Genomic DNA, 19,270 nt, shown 5'->3' on the forward strand with positions numbered 1-19,270 from the left:
ACTTAGCTAAAACTGCATGGATTTAATTACGTTGATCTTGGAAAAGCCATAACTTACACTGAAGGGGAGAAACTTGGCCAAAATAGCAGAAAGTGTAATGAATTTTCCCTGTGCAGCTCCCTTGTGTTCTCCCCCAGCACTGTGCTTCACAGGGGTTATCTGCAGCCCCTCTCACCCTGAATTAGCAGAGTCCTCTGTCCTCTGAGCTGCAGGCAAGGACAGAAGTATTATCTCTGTGTGAGACTGAAAGAGGGCTCTGAGATTAAAATCTCAAGGTTAAGGGTGCAGGGGTGGAGAGCACCTGGTGGAGCAGTGGGGAGCAGGCTGGGGTCTGGACATGCAGGATGCTCTGCAAGCAGCAAGACCCTGCCCTTAGCAGTGTCTGGGGGTGGTATCTGTGGAGTGGCGTGGAGTAAGGACTCTCTCCCTCCCCATCCTCAGTGTGGACCAACCCACCCACGGGACTCCTTGCAGCTCTGCAAATAGAGCAGGTCGAAGAGGGTACGTCGCTAATAACACCAATTAGTGTTACACACTGGTTACAAGGTATGCTGGCAGTAATGGGATCTGGGGGGATGAAATGAAAGCAGTATAATATGGTGAGATAAATTAGCATTGTAAAATTAGCCATGGGTCTAGTCAGGGATCTGACAAATGTGTCACAGCTTCGGTACAAGCTCTGAGAGCTGCTGAATTGGATTTAGCGGCCCAGAGCAAGGGAGAAAGAGTTTATGAGGGGTCTCCGTACACACATGCTAATGGTTAATGCTGCTTGTTTCTTCCTTGGCTTTGCTGAATGGGGGGTAGCAGGCTTTGGTGCCTGCTTTTGTATGTGGCAGAAGAGGAATAAAACCCCAGTCCAGCTGATGTGCTGCTGGGGAACCTCAAGCATGTCAGAGGGCTGGGAATGGGGTGGAGAGGGGAGCAGCAGTAGGCTGTCCCACCTGCCAGCCTTGGTGACCCAGCTGCTGGTCCTTGCCCTCCGTCATGTCCGTGGGCTTCCTCACCTAGGTTTGCTCCCAGAGGGATCATGTGCTGTGTGTGGCAGGTGTTTGCACATATTTTAGCTTTGTAGGAAGGGCAGAAAGGCAGTTTCTACTTGCCCCATTGCAGCCTGACCTGTTCTGTGCCCAGATGGGCTTTGGGAAAGGAGGGTGGCTGGAGCTGGGAATTCTATATAGCACAGAGGTTTGCCTGCTCATCACAGTCCCATAGACAGCTCCTTCCAGTGCAGATATACATGTTACCCTTTCCCCTTTGAAGCAGAGGGTGGGAGTCAGGAGGTGCTTTTTGTGGGAAATGGATGTGGCAGGTTTCCGTGGGATCTGTTTCCTGGTGGCTTGTTAGTCTAGGCTCCAGTGGAGAGCGGCAAGTGGTCCTCTCTGTGAGCAATGGCTGGCTGGCAAGAGCCTCTGACAGATTTGTAAATGCAGGCTAATTGCATTTTTAATGGCTGACACATTACATGGGATCTAGGGAGGGGCAGACAGACATGATTTAGGTCTGATTTGATAAGGCATGTCATGTGGCTTACTTAGTAGTAATAAAAAAAGAGAGAAAAATTCTGAATATGCTTTGTAGTGCTCTGTGGTGGAGCTGAGAGGGCAGAGAGCTCAGGAGTGTGTCCCTGCCTAATGCTTCTCTGAATAATGCCACAATGGTGCAAGAGGTATGGTGGGTACATGGCAGACATGCTTGCAGGAGGGGAACTGCTTGTCACATCCCTGGGGATGAGTTTGCAGAAGGCAGGCTCCTGCCTTGTGGAGTTCTGCAGTGACACCAGGCTGAGCAATGAATCCCAACAGATTGTCTCAGTGTGGCCTGGAGCATCCCAGGAGACTTTAGTGGTCTTCTGTGCTGAGCCCACATGGATGGAGAGCTGAGGAAATGAGTTTCAGTTTGTGGGAGGTCATCCTGGCTACTGCTAGCAGTCCCTGTGTCCTCTTGCTGCAAGCAAGGCACGAGGTGCAGTGGTGACACTTTGAGGATATTTCAGACCCCAAGCAGGGGTAAGTTGTCCTGGCAAAACCAGTGGGCTGGTGAACTGCAGCAGTGGAAGGAACTCCTTCCCTTGATTTTGCTGCTGGAGAAGTAGGGATGTGGGACCACAGCAGAGAGCAGCAGTAAAATAAATGAACCTGTGGTCAGAGTGCTGGTAGCAGCATAAACAGAAATACAACTTCTTGGGTTCTTGTGCAGCAATGATATATCTTGTTTCTATTGACTTTCTTAAACCTCTAAAATACATTGTAGATTGATCTACAAATCTGCAAAAAGCACCTGATTTTTTTATTATTATTTTTTTTTAAGTCTAAAGCAATTTTCTGCCTGCTTCTCGTGGTTGGCTCTGAACAGGCACATGTTCTCTTGTCCGATTTCAGGCTGGCGTGCTGCCACGGTGGTAGGAAGTTCAGTAATACTTGAGCTGGATTGATCCAGGCCCATTATCTGAGCTGCCTGGGACTCGACAGCGAAGGGGGAAGAAAAATACTCTCCCCAAACGCATCAAAGCCCTGCGATAAGGACACACAGTTGATCTCTATTTATAGATGAACAACAGATGTCTTGCCAAAGCGCTGCTGCTGTCACCCGGTTATGCAGTTTTTGAGCGTTCCACAGTGGAACTGCTTCTAGGGGGGCTTTGTCTTTCCTCTGAGTAGGGACCTGCTTTTTAGATGGGAACACTGAAGTGGCTGATGGGCCTTGTAGGTGCCCACAGAGTCAGTCACCAAGACAAGGTCTGACCAGTGATCTATCATCTTGTTCTTATGTGTTCACAGACCCAGAGGTCTCCAGAACAGAACTGCCACCAACACTACATTAGATCAATGTGGCTTATTTAGCCGAGTGTTCACAGCTTAAGCATGGACAATCCCATCTCCTGGTGTACCTGCTGTACCACCTTCCAGCAAAGAAGTTTTTCCTGCTGTTCACCCTAAACTCTCCCAAGCAGCAAGCTGTGTCCACTGGCATGTTGAGCCTCATGTGCTTTCCTCCTTCATCAAATGCTATCAAGGACATGCAAACTGCATGTTGGAGTGGTTTCTCAGGCAAAGTTAGCACAGTTCTTGCTGTGTATGTGCACATGTATCTTCTGTGAGCATATGATTTTTGAGGGTAAGGTGTAAAGGGTAGGGTGAAGTAGGCAACCAACTTCAGGTTCAGTTCCTGGCGTGAAGGAGTGTCTGTGGTAGAGTTGTGCTGCTTCTCCTTCCGTGCATTGCTCTGTCACAACAGTCATGAAACTGAGAGCGGGAGAAGAGGATTCATTTTGCCTGACTTTGAGTATTGTTGCTAAAGGTGCTGTGCTGGTTTTCCCCCAGTTATGATCCTGGGAAGCAGTGGCCTGATTTAAGATTGCAGCCACAGTGTTTCACAACAGACTTGCAAACCTGTCCAGTTTGGAAGGGACCTTAGAGATGTCAAGTCCAGCAGAAACTCTACACTGAGCAGGAAACTGAAGACTGGATGTAGTTGTTCAGGGCTTTATCCAGCCTGCTCCTGAAAGCCCCTACATATGGAAAGAGCCTGGGCTGTTTGGGACACTGTTCCAGTGCCAGTGGGCTCTTGAGGTTGGGAAAAATTTCTCCTTGCTTCTAGTGGGAACCTTTTCTATCAAGTACTGTGCACTGTCACTCAGCTTCTTGCTATGTGTCCTGCAAAAAGCCTGGTTCAATCTCTTCAACAGCTCTCCTGGCCATCTCAATGGCCACCACTGCATTTTCTCCACACATCAATCACACACACATCTCACACATTAATCAACACACATCTCATATTTGGGCTCCCAAATTCAGGAGCTGTGTCTCCAGGTGGTCTAACAAGTGCTGGCTGTGCTGTTGCTTCTGCAGCCCAGTGTACTGTTGGTCCTTTTGCTGCTGTGGCAGTCAGCTGGCTTGTAAGGGGCTCATGCCTGCCAGGACCCATGCTGGGTGTCCCTGTGCCCAAGCCCTCCACTAAACCATGGCAGTGGGCTGGAGATTTCACAAGAAAGTGCTTTTTTTCCAAGTTTCTGTGGATTGCGGCTGCCAGGAGTAAAGGAGTTGTACATGGGCAGCTTTGGAAAACAAAACCTTACTTTTTAAGGTTTTTAACAGGTCTTCTTGATCAGGTGTAGGATAGTTTCCTGATGGCTTCTGGCTGTGTGCCATTCCAAGCCTGGGAGAAAGGTGATTTCTCTTCCCAAGGGTGTTGATAATGTGTTCATCTGCCTGGCTCCTGCAGAGTGTGCCGAGCATCCCTTGCTCTCCACTTGGCTTTAGTCTGTCTCCAGGGTGCTGCTTAGCTCTGCTCATATATTCCTCTGACGAGTGGGCAAGACAGGAAGCAAATACCTTTGTTACAAAACCACATATGGGCTTTCAGCGGGTGCTGACACTTCCCCAGGCTATCTGTCTAGTGAATGCACTTTCCCCCACTTGTTTATATTCACAGGAGTGTTGCTTAGCTGCTCAGGTGTGCCATAGATGTCAAGAAAGATGTCAGTGTCAGGAGAAAGCTTTAATGTGCAGCTTCCTGCTGTGCTGTGTGGTGGTTGAGACCCCAACGTGCTGCAGACTGTGGGTGTAGGAGACTGGACTTTCTGCTGGGAGCTGTGGCTTGGGAGAGTGGCAGCAGGAGTGCTGGAGGTAGCTTTATACAGCTGGCCTGGGATGCTGAACTGCAGTGTGACTGAGATGATAGTTCAGTAAATGAGGGCTCTAATGAAGGCATGCAGTGTATTCCAGTTAAAAGAAATAGCAGCAAGAGGGGACTGTACTCCTTCCAGAAACATTTTGGATGGGCCCATGGCTGCTGTGGGACTCCTGGCTTCTGGAGGACCACAGTGGTGGATGCCCAATCCTCTGTGCAGTGGAACTGGGGACTGAAGGGACATAAATGGAGTGTGTTTACCTGGGGTGGCAGCTGCTCCACTGGGTCCTGGCTCTGAGCCTGAGGGAACTGCTGTCAGCACAGAGGTGGGCAATATGGCTGTGTAAAGTGGGGACCCACTGGAACAGATGGAGCAGGGGAGAAGTGCAGATCTGCCTCTTTGTGGCTGCCCCTAACACCCAAAGGGTGGGGGTACTGGTGGGGAGCTACTGGAGGTGATGTTCAGCAGCAACTGAGAGGGGCAGGATCCTACATCTGGGTGGTAAGAGGAGTGAGAGGCCCAGCTGCACACACCTATATCACTTCCATGGTCATAGTGCTCCCAGGGTTGTGTTTGCTCAGCCATCAGTGAGGCTGTTCGTAGGGCAAGGAGACTGCAGCACTGATGGCATCACTTAGCAATGTCTGTTGTATTATTTTTCCTTTTAGGATGACTCTTTTTAAGCTCTGGATAGCACAAGGAAGCCTCCACTGAGGCACCATGTCTCTAGGGCAATTTGCAGCACACACCATTTGTTAAAGCCCCTAAGGAGGGTGACTCATCAGTAAGCTGTTTTTTCTTCCTCTGGCCCTAAATTGTTGCACTTTATATTGAAAAAGAGGGGCATGCACATAAGGGCCAGCACAATTAATGGATCAGAGATTTATATGTTGCTGCGATGCTGTATTTTTTCCCCACAGTGACACTTCATCGCCACAAATCACCAAATAGGCAAGGTTATGTGAGTGACAGCAGGCAGAGCTGTAAAAGACAGGAAAAGTACCCAGAGGAATATGACAGGCTGGACACCAGGCAGAAGTAGTAAAGTAAGGTGGGAGGTAGGATATATGTCGGAAATCAGCTTGCCTTCAGAGAGATGCATGGGTGCAAGCTAGGAAGCCATCTCTGCTGCATAGGTATGCTCTGGGGTCAGGAGAGCAACTGGTGGTCTGAGTTTGGATGCTGGAAATCCTTTTTTTTTTTTCTTTCGTCCCCACCTCACAAAGTTTCTAAGTGCTTCTGCAGGTTACCTTTTGTTGGGTAAATTGCAGGGATTTAATTGCTGAAGGTTTTTCCCTGTAGGCTGGGTGGTGTCAGCAGGGAGGAGCATCTTTAGAAAGTGAGGCTTTTTCTTACACTTAAGCACTCTTCATCCCTAGCTATGTTCAGTCCATGGTGGGGCTGTCTGGGGAGGTGGTGATGTCCTTGTGCTTGTCTCCACACTAGCAATCAGTGAAACCCTGAAGTGACCTGTACCATACAGAGCAAACAGATCCAGCTTTCCAGAGATGGGAAGCAGCAGACTCTTGGCTTGGGCTGGCTGAGGTCTTGTTGTCATCCCAACCACAGCACCACAGTGCTGGAGTCAGGGCCACTCTGAGCAAATCCCTGAAGCACCAGGACTCCCATGGGAAAGTTATTTGTAGTCTTGTTTTCTCAGCTTCATTTTGAGTGCTCTGCCTATGTGCTGTGGGGACAGTCAGGTCATCTCCTGGCTTCATTTGGACGTTAGTCTTGGATCTGGAGGCTGAAGGCTAGTGGTATCAATTTTTCTACCTCCTTGGTAGAGGGAGGGAGATGCTGGGGTGGGAGAGCAGCATTCATAGGGTTAATAAGAGGTTTTCTGCCTTGCAAATTGCTGCTGTATTTCCTTGCTTTATGGTTGTCGAGGGGGAGGAAGTGTCCCAGGCTTGTCCTTTGGGCTGACAGGGTGGTCATTTACGTCCATCTATGTTAATACATTCACTATAGATGGTGGTGGGTGAGGGACACACTCTGGTCCCTGAGTGCAGGAGCATCTGCTTCTCTGCCCGACGTCTGCAGCAGCCCAGCTGTGACATGCCTTGGCTTTGGTTGAGCGACTCCGTCTGCGCCCACTCACCCAAGCTGGATCAGCTTAACTTCAAACGAATGTAAAAACTGAAAGGCTCGAGATTGGCGGAGGTATTAAGGCTGCCTTTGAGCTGGGGATGCTACTCGATGCTGCCAGGGAGCTGTCACTCTATTGTTCTTGCAACAAAGCGCTACCAGAGGAGCTGAGAGCTGTGGAGGCTCTGGAGTCACAGCCAAAATTGCATTTAACTAGCAGAAATGTGCTAGAGCCGTGGGGCTTGCTACACTAGCCCAAGGGAGAATCAGCATGGCCATGTGCCACCTCCCCTGGCAGCAAGATGGAGGGGGTTCAGGTCACCCTTGCACCACGATGGACTGTTTCACAAGGCAATCTGACTTGTCTCTTCCTGTGCTTATGAAAGATAATTTCCCTTGAATCTCAATGCCATAAGCCAGGTATTTAATCTTGCTTGAAGGGAGCATATCTAACGCATGCAAGGCATCACAAACAATAGTAAGCAATCAATAGGCTAAATCCTGAGGTCTCTTACCCAGACTTTGCTGGAGTAAAGGTTGACAAAGTGCTGAGTAGTTACTTGAGACTTCAGCCTTATGCTGAGGGCAGAAGTGATTGACTGATTTATTGATGGTGCATTTCACTATGAATCTAGCCTGTCTGTTAGTCACAAATGCTCATATGAGCATAAATCCTGGGCTGCCATGAGCAGGTAGCTTCTCGTGCAGCAGGACTGGGCAAAAAGATTTCACATGAAGGGCTTATCGGGTGAAAAATAGTTCTGGATCAACGGGAATAGCTTGTGTTTCTGTGTTGTGCTTGGCAAATAGCCTCCGCAGAAGAGAGCGAAAGCCCACTTGTGAGAAAGATCAAGCACTGGGTTTTGACACGATGTTTAGATCTCCTTTCAAACCTGTTTTAGGTTTTCTTCCCAAATCAAAAAGCCAGATCCCTCTGAAACCCTTCTCCTCACCCTCTGTGCCTGGCTTCTGCAGTGGAGCAGCCAAATGTGGCACTTAAACCCGGCACTGACTGGCTGCAAACCTGTACTTCATTTATTTTTAGTTCACCCGGCATTGTGAAGGGTTGGCCACAGGTGAGGAGACCTTCCACACTGCTGAGATGAGGGCTGGGACATGTAAGGCTACAGAGGGGCAGCTTTCACACCTCTGTGTTTGTTGCCAGACCGTGAGACTGGGCTTATCCTGCCTTAAAGGACACATGCAAGGCTTGGGGGGAGGGCATTGTGGGCAACAACAGCTCATCCCCCCATGCAGGGTTTGCTAAAGCATTAGCTGTTTCTGCAGCAAAAGAGTGTGCAAGCCCTTTGGAGGTGTTCTATGGAGTAACTTTCTCTCCAAAGCTTCAGCAGCTGGGACATGGCCTGCTTGTCCCCCGTTCTTGAATAATCACCACTTTTTTGATCCCTTAAACTGAGCCACTTTGTAGTAATTCAGGAATAAAACCATGCTACTGTGTCACCTCCAAGGTTGGTTTGTTTGGTTTGGGGTTATTTTTTGGTTTGGGTTTTGTGTTTTTTTTCCTCTGTAGTATGGATTCTTCTTGGTTTTGAGCCTGGCTGCTGCTTGCTACCTCTGCTGTGGCTCCCAGAGCCTGCGCTCCCTGTTGCAGCACGTGGATATGACCATGGTAGATGTCATAGGAAACTGCTCAGACAGATTTGTGCCTGTGTATATTCCTCTCTAAGTATTTCCCATTAATTAGTGGACACTGGAGTTGTTTGTAACGAGCACTCACTGGTGGGTGATAAATTGCTTGTATGACAAGATGGCAGTGAAAGCTGGTCGAGCCACTGCTGTCTGTGCTGGGTTTGGGAGTGAGGGGTGAACATCAGTCAATATCTGGATGGGAAGAGGGGTGGTGAAAAGCCCAGCAGCCAAATGCAAGATCCCCAAGGTATCCTGCCTATTCACACTGAAGGAATCCTTACTGTGGCCTACAACACATGAGCACTGATCCTGGGCTGGATCCCATGATTGCCTAGCAAATCCCAGCCCCATTACTGCTTTTTTTGTGGGGGGCGAAGAGGAGGAAGGGGCTTCTGCCATCATGGTCACGTGTGCTCCGTGGGGCTGCTGGCTGAAACTTGAGTGGATGCACTCAAAACAAACCATCCCAACCCCGCTGGGTTTTGCTGCTTTCTGCATCCCAAAGAGAGGACTATGTGCCTGGACCAGGGATCTGAGCTCCAACAGTGCCACAGGGCAGAAAAGTCCCTTGCAGCATTGCCAGCATTGGACATCCCTGTTGTGCCTTGCCAGCTGACACCACCCTGCCAGCAGTGGCATGGGCACTTCTGTGCAAAACTAATCATTTTGGTAGCCCCGCTGTGCAGTATTCATGGAAGGAACTGGGTATTTACCGCCAACAACTGGGTCTCAAACCACCAGCAAATGGTGGTTGTTGAGGTGCCCTGTTGCAGAGAAATATGAGGCTGGACCTTAGGGATGTGCTGGAGCACAGGGCTGTGGGTGTTTGTAGCCTCTTCAGTCATAGTCCTGTACTGAGCCTGAAGTCTGTGCCCCCCATGCAGTGCAGATCCATCTCAGGGAAGCAATGCCAGCACAAAATCTGTAACTTCCAGGGGAGCAGGCATGGACTGAGACTGATCCCTGCTGCATCCCTCTGGAGCACACCATGCAAGCTGTGTGCTGCAGATCCATCTCCGTTTTGGCTGGCACTCTGAAGCTGCGGTTCAATCACCCGTTGTGCTCATTAGGACTCCAGCAGTCAGAGTAGGGATCCCACTTTGAAGGCCAGTGTGGGTGCTGGCATCCTGCAGGATCCCCTCCGTGTCTCTGCTTTCATCACTCTTGTCACCATGCAGGGGGAGCACTCTGTGTTTACTGGGGTACCAAATTATCTACTTCCTCGAGTTGGGGAAAATAATAATAAAAAAAGTGCCTTATACTAGGTCGTGAGCCATTACCTCGAGGGGCCCTTCATCAGCTGATGAATTCTACTTAATAAAATAAATACTGAGAGAAAATGTAATTGGATTTCATTTATTACCCAGTTCCGCCTAGCAGCCCCAGATTATACAAAAGCAATTAGAGAAAGCTCTCCATTAATAGCTATCTTCAAGCTGCCCAATGGGCTCATTCCATCAAACCTTCTGGCTCGTGTAATTTCCTTTCTTGGAGCTTGTTCCTGACTGGGGGAGGATGCAGGGTGCACAGCACCGCTGCCAGCGGCCTGTGAACAAAAGCAGCCCTGTTTCTAACACTTGCACAGGCCATCGTCTTCCCAAGTGTGTGGCTCTGCCAAAGGGTCTCCTGGCTTGGCGTGAGAAGCCAGAGCACCTGGGCAGTTTGGCTGCAGAATAGGGCTTGGTTGTGCCTTTTCTGGGCTGGGAGCATCCTTCCTCTGCTTGGCATCGTCATGCAGGGAATGTGTCTGTGCTGCTGGGCAGTGGGTATGTTCAGGCATCAGGTGTAATGCTGTCCCCCTCAGAAAGCAGCTGCACCTCTGCTGCTCTTTCCCCTGGTTTCATAGCAGCTTCTGTCTCTGCCAGCTTCCAGAGGCACAGCAGAATACTTCCACCTCCTTGCTTTTTACTAGGAGCTCGAGGAGGACCTGGGACAGCTTGCTAAGGTTGGGCAGAGGTTGTCTCATAGCATCTCTCTGAAAGTCTTACAGCAACACAGGAAGCATGCTTGAGGCCTGTTACTGGGCGAGGACAGATACCTGGCACTTGTGTTGTTACTGAGGGCCATCTGCAGTTTAATCTGCAGCGAAGGCTTAGCCTGGTATCTTTACTCCCATGTTACAGTGGTGGATGAGGGGGACAATTATGGTGAAGGTGGTTTGCCAGGGAGAGGTGATGATTGATCCTGGTGTATGGTCAGTGAGGAGTGGTCCAGCCTGGGGGGTGGGAATAGGAAGGGAGAGTGTGTGGTGGGGGGGGGTGCAGCCCTCTGCCTCTGTCTTCAAGCCTCTGCACTCGCAGCCCTGGAGGAAGCTTCTCCAGCCACGCTGCCTGCTTTTGGGTCAGTCTCATTTTTGGGGGGTGCCCTGTAAGGACTGTCTCAGCAGATGGATGGAGAGGAAGGGTCTTGAAGGTTGGTCCCTCTGCATGATGGACATGAAAGGAAAGGCTTTGGCAGCCCGGGGACTCTAGGTTTCTGTCCGGGGGTTGACTCTTCATTCCTATCCTAGTTGTTGTCACCTCAGGAAGAAGCCAGTGCTCTTTCTTGGCTCAGGCAACTGACTGTTCCAGCTGATAGTTTGATGGAGCCAGAGCAGCTCAGCAGGGATGCATCAGCCCCACTCCTGCATGGGAACCTGTGCTTGGCTCCAGTATCTTTGAACTCCCTGGCCATGAATGCACTCCCTCCACTGCTACCTCTTGCTGTCACCTTTCCTGGCTCATTTCTTGTGCCCTCCCTTTTGTGCTTCCACTGGCCTCTTTGTCCCTAGGGCAGCATCTGGGTGACGGGAACAGCACGGCTGGGAAGGATCTGATGTTTAGCTTCAGAGACCAGAAGCAACACAAGGCATAATGGAGCCGGAAAGGCGCGGGCAGATGGAGAGGGGTGGCAGGAATATGTGGCTCTTTATCTTCATTACAAGGCTTGTGTCTGTGGTGTTGTTTCTCTGCTGCTTGCCGGCAAGGGAGGGATGGCTAGTGAGCAGAAATGTGCAGGGATGGTTTTGTTTGCAGGCAGCAAAGGTTGTTTCTGCCAAGTGATGAGGCAGAGAAAAGCAAAAGGGAATTTCTCAGGGGAAGCAAGCATAGGAGCAGGGGAATACAGGAAGGTGATGTGATGGAGGACCCAAAATGTACAAAGACAGATGGTCTTCTTGATGGACCACTGGGAAGTGCATGCTGTCAGTTAACCCTGGGTGCTCTGGAGAAAGGAGAAGTGAAGTAGGGTGCTTGAGAGCATGAGAGTGAGCATGATTGATGCTGGTGTAGCTGAAGAGGCAGGGGATTTGTCTGGGCTGGTGATATGGAAGTCGGTGAGGGTCCACCTTGCTCAGAGAGGGAAGAAATAGAGCGTGAGATGGTGAAATGTGAGTCTGAGAAGAGGGCTTTGGTGTGGAAGAAGGTGGAGACCTTTTTAGGTGGAGTTAAGGATGTGGAAAGATTAAATACAGCTATTGGGCTGATACCAGCTTTCTCTGCCCCCCAAAGCAGCAGGTTGTCTTTAGTCCAGCAGAGAGGATGGTCTGGGGAGTAACCATGGGGTCAGCTCTGAGAGGACAGCACAAGTTTGGAAAGAAGTAAACCAGTCTTCCAAAAGAGAGAGAAGATCTCAAATATGTTTTTTTTCCAAGCCAGACAAATGCAGTGACCACATGAAATCTTCCTTTTTCATCTTCTGGATTATTTTTCACAGGGGGCTTCTATTTATACCCCCTTAACATCCATGCCGTTAAAGCAGCCTTATTGGGATGCTGCCCTTCACCAAGGAACTCTGCTCTTGAAAAAGAGCATTAAAGATTCAACAAATAGCTGAGAATTGGGATTGATCCTAACCTCCCATAAATGGGAGTACATTCCCCCATTAATCAGCCTTGGTTTTCACTTACAGGATGATGGCCTCAGTGCTACACTTCTTCAGGACTAAAAGCACGTTAAATATTTATCACAGCTGAGTATTCACTTCCCCCTCTATTGCCAGCTAAGATCCACTGCTTAGGCCCACATCAGCTTGACAGGTTGTGTAGTGAGGTGGTGTGCCATTAGGAAACCTCTTGTGCCAACGTGCTTCACTCATTTGCTGTGCTAAGCACAGAGAGGTGGTGGCATCTCTCATCTTGAAGCATGGTCAGCGTGGGACTGTATCATAAAGTCTCTCTGCTGGCATTTGCACTAGTAAATTAAACATGGTTGGGTTTGCTCTCTAGCAAGGCTGGAGCATCCACACTACTCCACATTTTCATTAATGTCCAAAAGAGGATAATTTCATCCAAACCATTCCATGGGAGCAGCCAGGGGTCTGTGCTTTGCCCCATGCCAGGGACTGTGTTAGCAGTTCCACGTGTGGCTGTTTGCATTGCAGCACCTAGAAACGTCCCCCTGATTACAGCCGTGCGTGTGGCTTTCCTGTCATCCTCCTGTGCAGAAAGGATGCTTGCAGTGCTCTGCATTTCCCTGGCGTGCTGTGAGAGAGCTTTTTTTTGCCTTACGAGGCTTGAAATGACTGTAGAGTGTTTAGTGGTCCAGTTGGTCTAAACATATGCAAGTACGTCCTTAATAATTGTGCCAGGTGTGCCGTAACATTTGGGAGCAACTATTTTAGGAGCACCTCGGAAAGCTGTCTTTCTTTTTTGCTCTCCGGTCATGTACCAGCATTTCTAAACAAATGGCATTGACTTTGAGAGTTGCTGTTAAACCTCAGGGGCTGGAAAAGGTGTGGGCTGCTCTACACCTGTGGTGCTGCTGTGAGCAAGCCGTGGTGCTCCTGCCCTGTTTAGCTGATAAGGAAAAGCTCCCGATGATGTTGGAGGGAATTTTGCTTGCAGATTCCACTTGGCCAACTGCAGCAGCTGAGATTGAGCTGTTGTTGCTGGATAAGTGCTCATTTTTAAAATGTATTTAACTCTTTGGCATCACAATGATGCATCTCCCTCTCTTTGTGTCCCCCTCACCACCCCCAGTTTGAGTTACTGATGTGCCATCCTTGTTACAGCGTTTACACGTACAGGCGCACAATGTGTTTCATTGTCCTTGTATCAAACTTGTTTTGCTGCTGTCACGCACCAGAAAAGTTAAACACGTCTGATCAAAGGCATGTAAACACAGCTTCAAAACAAATGCCCTCGAGTCCTGCCAAAAGCACAGAGCTGTCTCCCAGCAAACCCCATCTCGTATTCCCCCGCCTGCGCCTCCCTCTCCTTCTCTGAGCGGGTGTGCGATGCCGCCTGATCTCGGAGAGCCCTGTGGGCTGCCGTTTGCCATGGGGATGGGTTACCCACTGGCTGAGCAGACCAGTGGTTTTTGCACCAAGTGAGGAGGCTGGGGAGGAGGAGAGCAGAGCCTGGGCTGCAGGGCAGGAGAGAAAAAACTTGCTGCATCTTTGCATGTGCATGATGGCAAACCTGAATAGGCTGTGCTTTGCAATGTGCCACAGCTCCAAGTGGGTGAAGAGAGAGGAAAGCATGATGTGAGTTAGTTGGAAATAAAGGTGCTGAGTGTGTTTTTTCCAGATCTCCCTTGACACTTGGCTGGTGTGTTACCTTGATAGGGAAGCTGCAGGACCAGGAGCACGCTCCGAGGCTGCTGGTGCCTGCACTCCTGGGAGATTGCTCTGGGGCTGAGGCTTGGCTGGAAGAGAAGGCAGCTGGTTGCACCCTTTCACCCCATAGTAAGTGGGATGAGAGTGACTGGGAAGAGGGACTGAGGGTGGTCCTGGACCAGGAGCTGCTTCTGCTCCTCCCAGTTTCCATCTCTGGATGGGCAGGGAAAGGTGAGTGAGACTTGCATCCCTGGCTCAGGGGCCCTCAATGTCACTTGATCTCCCATGAGATTGCTAAGAAGGTGGGGGGGTGCCTTAGTAGCTGTAATTGCAGACAAAACTAGTTTTCATCTTATTCCCACCTCTGGGAGAACTAGATATGCATCTTAAACAGGAATGGAAATATACAGGCTTTTGCAGCCTCCGAAGGCAGGTGTTTTCGGAAAACACTAGCTCCTTTCAAATCGGCCAAAAACCTATTCACAGCTTGGCTACAGGCATGACCAGTGAATAGTTTGGGAATTCATGAGCTTGTGAACTGACCCAGACTCTGCAAATGAGTTGACCAAGGTCTTTGCCAAATGCCTTTGAATAATGGACATGTCAGAACCAGATGGGGTTGCAAACAGCAAGTTATTAATGCCTGTCTCCTGTGCCAAGCGGTGCTGTGCGTGTGTGCAGGCACATGGTGCCTACAGGGCTCATCCCAGAAGTGAGGGCGGGTGAAATGGCCAGGTGGCTGCAGGTAAGATGATCCAATGGATCTCCTTCAAAGCACCTAATTGTGCTAACAGGGGAGATAAAAACTCAATCATACGCACACACACATTTCTGCTGGACTGTCCCAGGCAGACTGTGAAATGCCCTGCAGGCAGTGGGGACATGGTCAGAGGTTAACCACGGTGTCAGCCTTCATAAATCATCCCTAATGAGACTTGGGAAAATGTTAGGTTGCAGCCTCTGACGCATGGCAGCACTGGGTTGTCTTCCCTTCAGTTTTCTCTTGGTTGTTTTGTTTGTTTGTTTCCCTTTTGGTTTTTAGGGTTATTTGGGTGAAACTGTTGCATGGCTTAAAGTGGTGGAGGCTCTCCGACTGCTTTGGGTGGTGAGGGGTCCTGGGCTCTGCCTGGCCCCCATTTTTGCAAGGGCTGGCTGATGTGCTTCAGACTGACTACATTTTCTCCCTGTTTTTTGTTTCCGAGGAAGTAGTTCATGCATCCCCAATTGCCAGAAATCGTAGGCTGGAGGGTATTGCCCAGGTCCTGGTGTGGAGGAGCAGCACACCACATGCTTGCTGGTATTGCTCGGTGATGCTGGGGTTGGGATGATCTGGATAGAGCCCGAGTCACAAAGCCTGGCTGAACCAGTGATGCCTGTGTCTTGCCCAGCCGCTGGACAGCCAAAGGGCTACAGGTGTTCTCCCCTGCCCTTCTCACCAGCATGGGAACCACATCATGGGGATGCCATCAAGCCTAAATTTCTGGAGGAGGCCCATCTGGGAAGCAGGACCCCAACTAAGAGGCTCGCAAGGTGGGAAGAAGCATCAGAAAGAATATTATTGAGGTCCCCACCAAAGGCCACCTCTGGGGCTGGTGGTGGTGGGCTGCTCTAGACCGTGTGTGGTCCTTGTGAAAGCTGCCAGCCACCAACCGGGACACTGGGAGGAGCGAAGTAGAGTACAGTGAATATTCACTCTGTCTTATTATTTATAAAGTACTGTCACAGCCCTGGAAGTGTTGGGACTCTCAGAAAAGCTGTAGGAATGTACTAATTAAAGAACACAATGGGAATGTAAATTGGGAAAGCTCCCCAGGGGAAGCAGCCCTGGGGGGAGCTAATTTGCCAGTCCCCACTCCTCCCCTGCAAGCTGGCTGAGACACTGGAGCAATTAAGGAGGAATTTGAGTGTTAAATATAATCTGGAATTGTGTTTTTGGTTTTTTCTTGTTATTGGTTTATTTTTCTCTTGGGTAACTGTGTTTCCAATTCTGTAATTGGGACTTTAACCCTCTGTTCTGCTACAATAAGGGATATTTTTTGTGCTTGTTTGGTGTTGAAAACAGATTCGGGTGACTTTGCTAGCCCCAAGATGGTGGGTCGCCTCCTTGGAAGTGGTAGAGCTGGATGGGGTGGTCCCAAGATGGCACTATGGGATATTTGTCCTGTGGGCTCAGGACAAATTTGGGAGGCTCCCAGAGGATTGCTTTGGGGGCTGCTATAGCTCAAACTGGTGCAATGCAATAGATGTGGCACCAGGGCAGGACTATCCCGAGCTGACTCGATAAGAGACAATCCTTGGCGTTGAAATAAAATATCAGTTGTCAAAGCCATCTCATGAAGCACATCCTAAGAGAATGGCTGTTTTGGTTGGTCTTTTTGTCTGCTCATTTCTCTTCTTCATGGTCTGACTTACACTTTTGTGCTGTTTTGACTCTTCTTGCCCTGCTCGGGAAAGATCTGTATTTGGCATAATTTGAACTGTGGTCAGTAGAGCAGGCTCAGGGTGGTGACTGTGATGTGTTTGTCTTTTTCTGTAAACTTCTTTTGTACAGTCCAGGGTGAGAAGACAAAGAGACTCCATCATGGCTGCAAGGTGAAGTAAAGACATGCTGAGTCTATAGTGTACAGTGAGCATGACCATCAGCTCATGTGTTGCTGTTTAGGTTTTGTGGGTCAGCTATGTCCTTCTGGCCAGGGTTTCAGTTGAGGAAAGGGTTTATATTCTTGGGTTGTTTGGTTTTTTTTTCTGTTGTTGTTTCCATCATCTTAAGCAGATCCTTTTGTGTGACTCTTATTGGAAGATGTGCTTAAGCCTTGCAGAATGACACTGAGAAGAGAAGCTGGTGTGGTGAACCACACCAGAAGCTGAGGAACTGGAATGGTTTGCCCAGGGAGGTTGTTGATGCCTATCCCTCAAGGTTTTTAAGACTAGGTTGGACGAGGTTTTGTGCAACCTCATCTAGTGGTGGGGATCCCTGCTCATGGCTGGGGGGTTGGAACTTGGTGATCTTTAAGGTCCAACCTGAATGATTCTATAATTCTATGGTTGCAGCTGGCGGTTTGTGTGATGGCTGGGCTATGTTGGATTGTTTTAAGATGGTGCTTCCAGTGGCAGAAAGGAGCTAGTGTGTTGCAGGGTCCTCCTACCACTCTCATTTTTATTTTTCTGATTAACTTCAATATTTACTCTGTTTTTTTGTTTGGCATTAGTTGCCTGAGATTCTCAGGCCCTACTAGCTCCTGCTAGCAGAGGTTAGAGGGCTCTCAAAGGTAACACATAGGAAAATATGACAGGCATACTTGCTTGGTAAGAGTACCCTCAGAGCAGCAGGATTTAGCATGGCTATAGGTGCGAACTTTTGCTGGATTAAGTAGTGCTTTGTCAACAGCATCTCTGGTGCTGACCCTGGTAAGCCTGAACTCAGCCTGGACTGTTGCTCAGCACAGCATCTCTCCCTGCTCCTAGGAATGTTGGGAAGGAAAGCCCATCTACCCAACCTGCTGCTGATGGTGGTTTCTGCTGCCACCAGATCAGGCTCCATCCCCAGTGTCAATCCATGATACCCTGTGGCCTTGTTGCTGCAGCTGCTCTACACCAGCCCAGCAGCTCTTCATCTCCTGTCCCTGATATAATAGCTGCATGTGCTGAAAAGTCACCCCAAGCCAGTGAGCTTGAGGAGAGCCCCTTCCTGGCTATAGCTGGGTGAGCTGTTCCCTGGCCAGGGCAGAAAGGTCACCAAACAGGGCTGCCAACACCTTCCACATCTCCCACCATAGTCCATGTCTCCTACCACAGTCCACATCTCCCACCACCATCTGTGTCTCCCATCACAATCTGCATCTCCCATTGGGGAGAAATGGGCTCTGGGGTTTCAGTGGTGTCAGAAGATCCCCACCAGGATCCAGAGCTCTCCCAGCAGTTTTCCTCTAAGCCTGCCTGTATTTATTGCCATTTGTTCTGGTTTATTTTTCCAAAAATAAAAATTTGAAGTAGCACAAAAGACTAGGAGGAAACAGGCTGACGGAGCCTGGGGAAACAAAGATTTAGAGATCGCACTGGGTGTCCCCTCCTCCTCCTCATCCCCATCTCTAGAAAATGCGTGCAATTAAAATCCCTTCTATCTTTATTTATTGTAGAGATAAAGACTTCATCTATTGCCTGGTGGGTAGTCTGGGTGGGCAAAATAGGAGAAAACTAGTATTTTCCCTATGTTTGGATGTGGGGAGCACTTTCACCCTTCCTGGGCTCTGCATCTCTGGAGTGAGTCTGGGAAGCTGCTGTGGAGCCAGGAACACGGCCTGGGCATCCTGAATCACTGGCTAATCCTTTCTCTTCCTCTCCTGCCTGCAGCACCAGAGGTAGTCTTTTGGGGAGCAGGTTGGGACCTGCCAACACCTGGGGCCGTGTCCAGGCTCCGACATGGCTTTTTCCCATGTAACATCCACCCAGCTCACCTCCAGGCATCCGATTCCCCCTGGATCTCCAGAGATCTTTCTCCTTTCCTCCCTCTCTCACCATTTGAAGTTAGTTTCCTATAGGTGACAGGGGTCAGGAGTACTCAAGTGCTGACGGAGCAGCATGTGCTTTCCTGGATCGGGGCCTCACATTCCTCCTCCCTGTCCAAACTAGATGCGGGATCCCTCCTGGGTAGCAGTGCTGGGGGGATGCTGTGGTGAGGGATGAGCCCCGAGCAGCACAGCAAGCCTCTTGCCTGCAGCCACTGTCATGGCTTTTCTGCTGGCAGAGAAACTCGCCTCAGTTGCAAAAATAAATTAAAACAGGGGAGCAACTGCTATTTGTTGGGCTGGGTCAGGCTGACAGAGGCTATCGGCGCTGGGTCCTAACCCAAGCCAGCTCGTTTAACGCCCCGTCCGTGAGACGGCAGCTTCCCGCTGGGAAACAGCCCTGGGCTTGCTCGTCCCGTCTTCGGGCAAGGGAAGAGGCTTCCTGGAGGCGGGAGGTCTGCGATCTCGGCCGGGGGCCAAGGTAAGTCACCTTCTCGGCAGGATTGTTTGCACAGCTGCGGGTGGCCGTGCCCGCTCCAAGAACTCCACATTCTTCCTTGCACCGAATATCCGGGACAGGCATCCCTCCGCGCTCAGCGCGCTTTCATTTCCGTCGGCGAGCTTGGGAAGCTCCGCCGAGCATCCGAGCAGCGGGGCTGACCCTCCGCATCCCACCGCTGCTGATGGCAGCGTGATTCCACCAGCTCCGGGCTGGGCGAGACCACCGGCGCTCCGTGCCTGCAGGAGAGCAGCCCCGCACGCTTCCGAGCCCACATGCAGTTGCTTCCCCTCCCGCTCGCACGCCCCGGCGGGGCTTGCTGGAGGCCGGGCTGTCAGAGCAGAAGGTTCCCCGCCACCT

General features: G+C 50.1%; 1 protein-coding gene across 5 annotated transcripts in view; it reads left to right on the forward strand.

The window, feature by feature from the left end:
• Nucleotides 1-19,270, forward strand: part of CNTFR (ciliary neurotrophic factor receptor) — a 210,737-nt gene that overhangs the window by 54,653 nt on the left and 136,814 nt on the right. The window contains exon 1 of one of the 5 annotated variants that reach the window (XM_051642020.1): nt 18,866-18,892. The exons of the other annotated variants lie outside the window; for them this stretch is intronic. The gene's annotated coding sequence lies outside the window, so the exon portion shown is untranslated. Of the gene's footprint in view, nt 1-18,865; nt 18,893-19,270 lie in introns of those variants that run through there. 5 annotated transcript variants of the gene reach the window in all.

This window comes from Apus apus, chromosome Z (genome assembly GCF_020740795.1).
Source record: "Apus apus isolate bApuApu2 chromosome Z, bApuApu2.pri.cur, whole genome shotgun sequence".
NCBI classification, from domain to species: Eukaryota; Metazoa; Chordata; class Aves; order Apodiformes; family Apodidae; genus Apus; species Apus apus.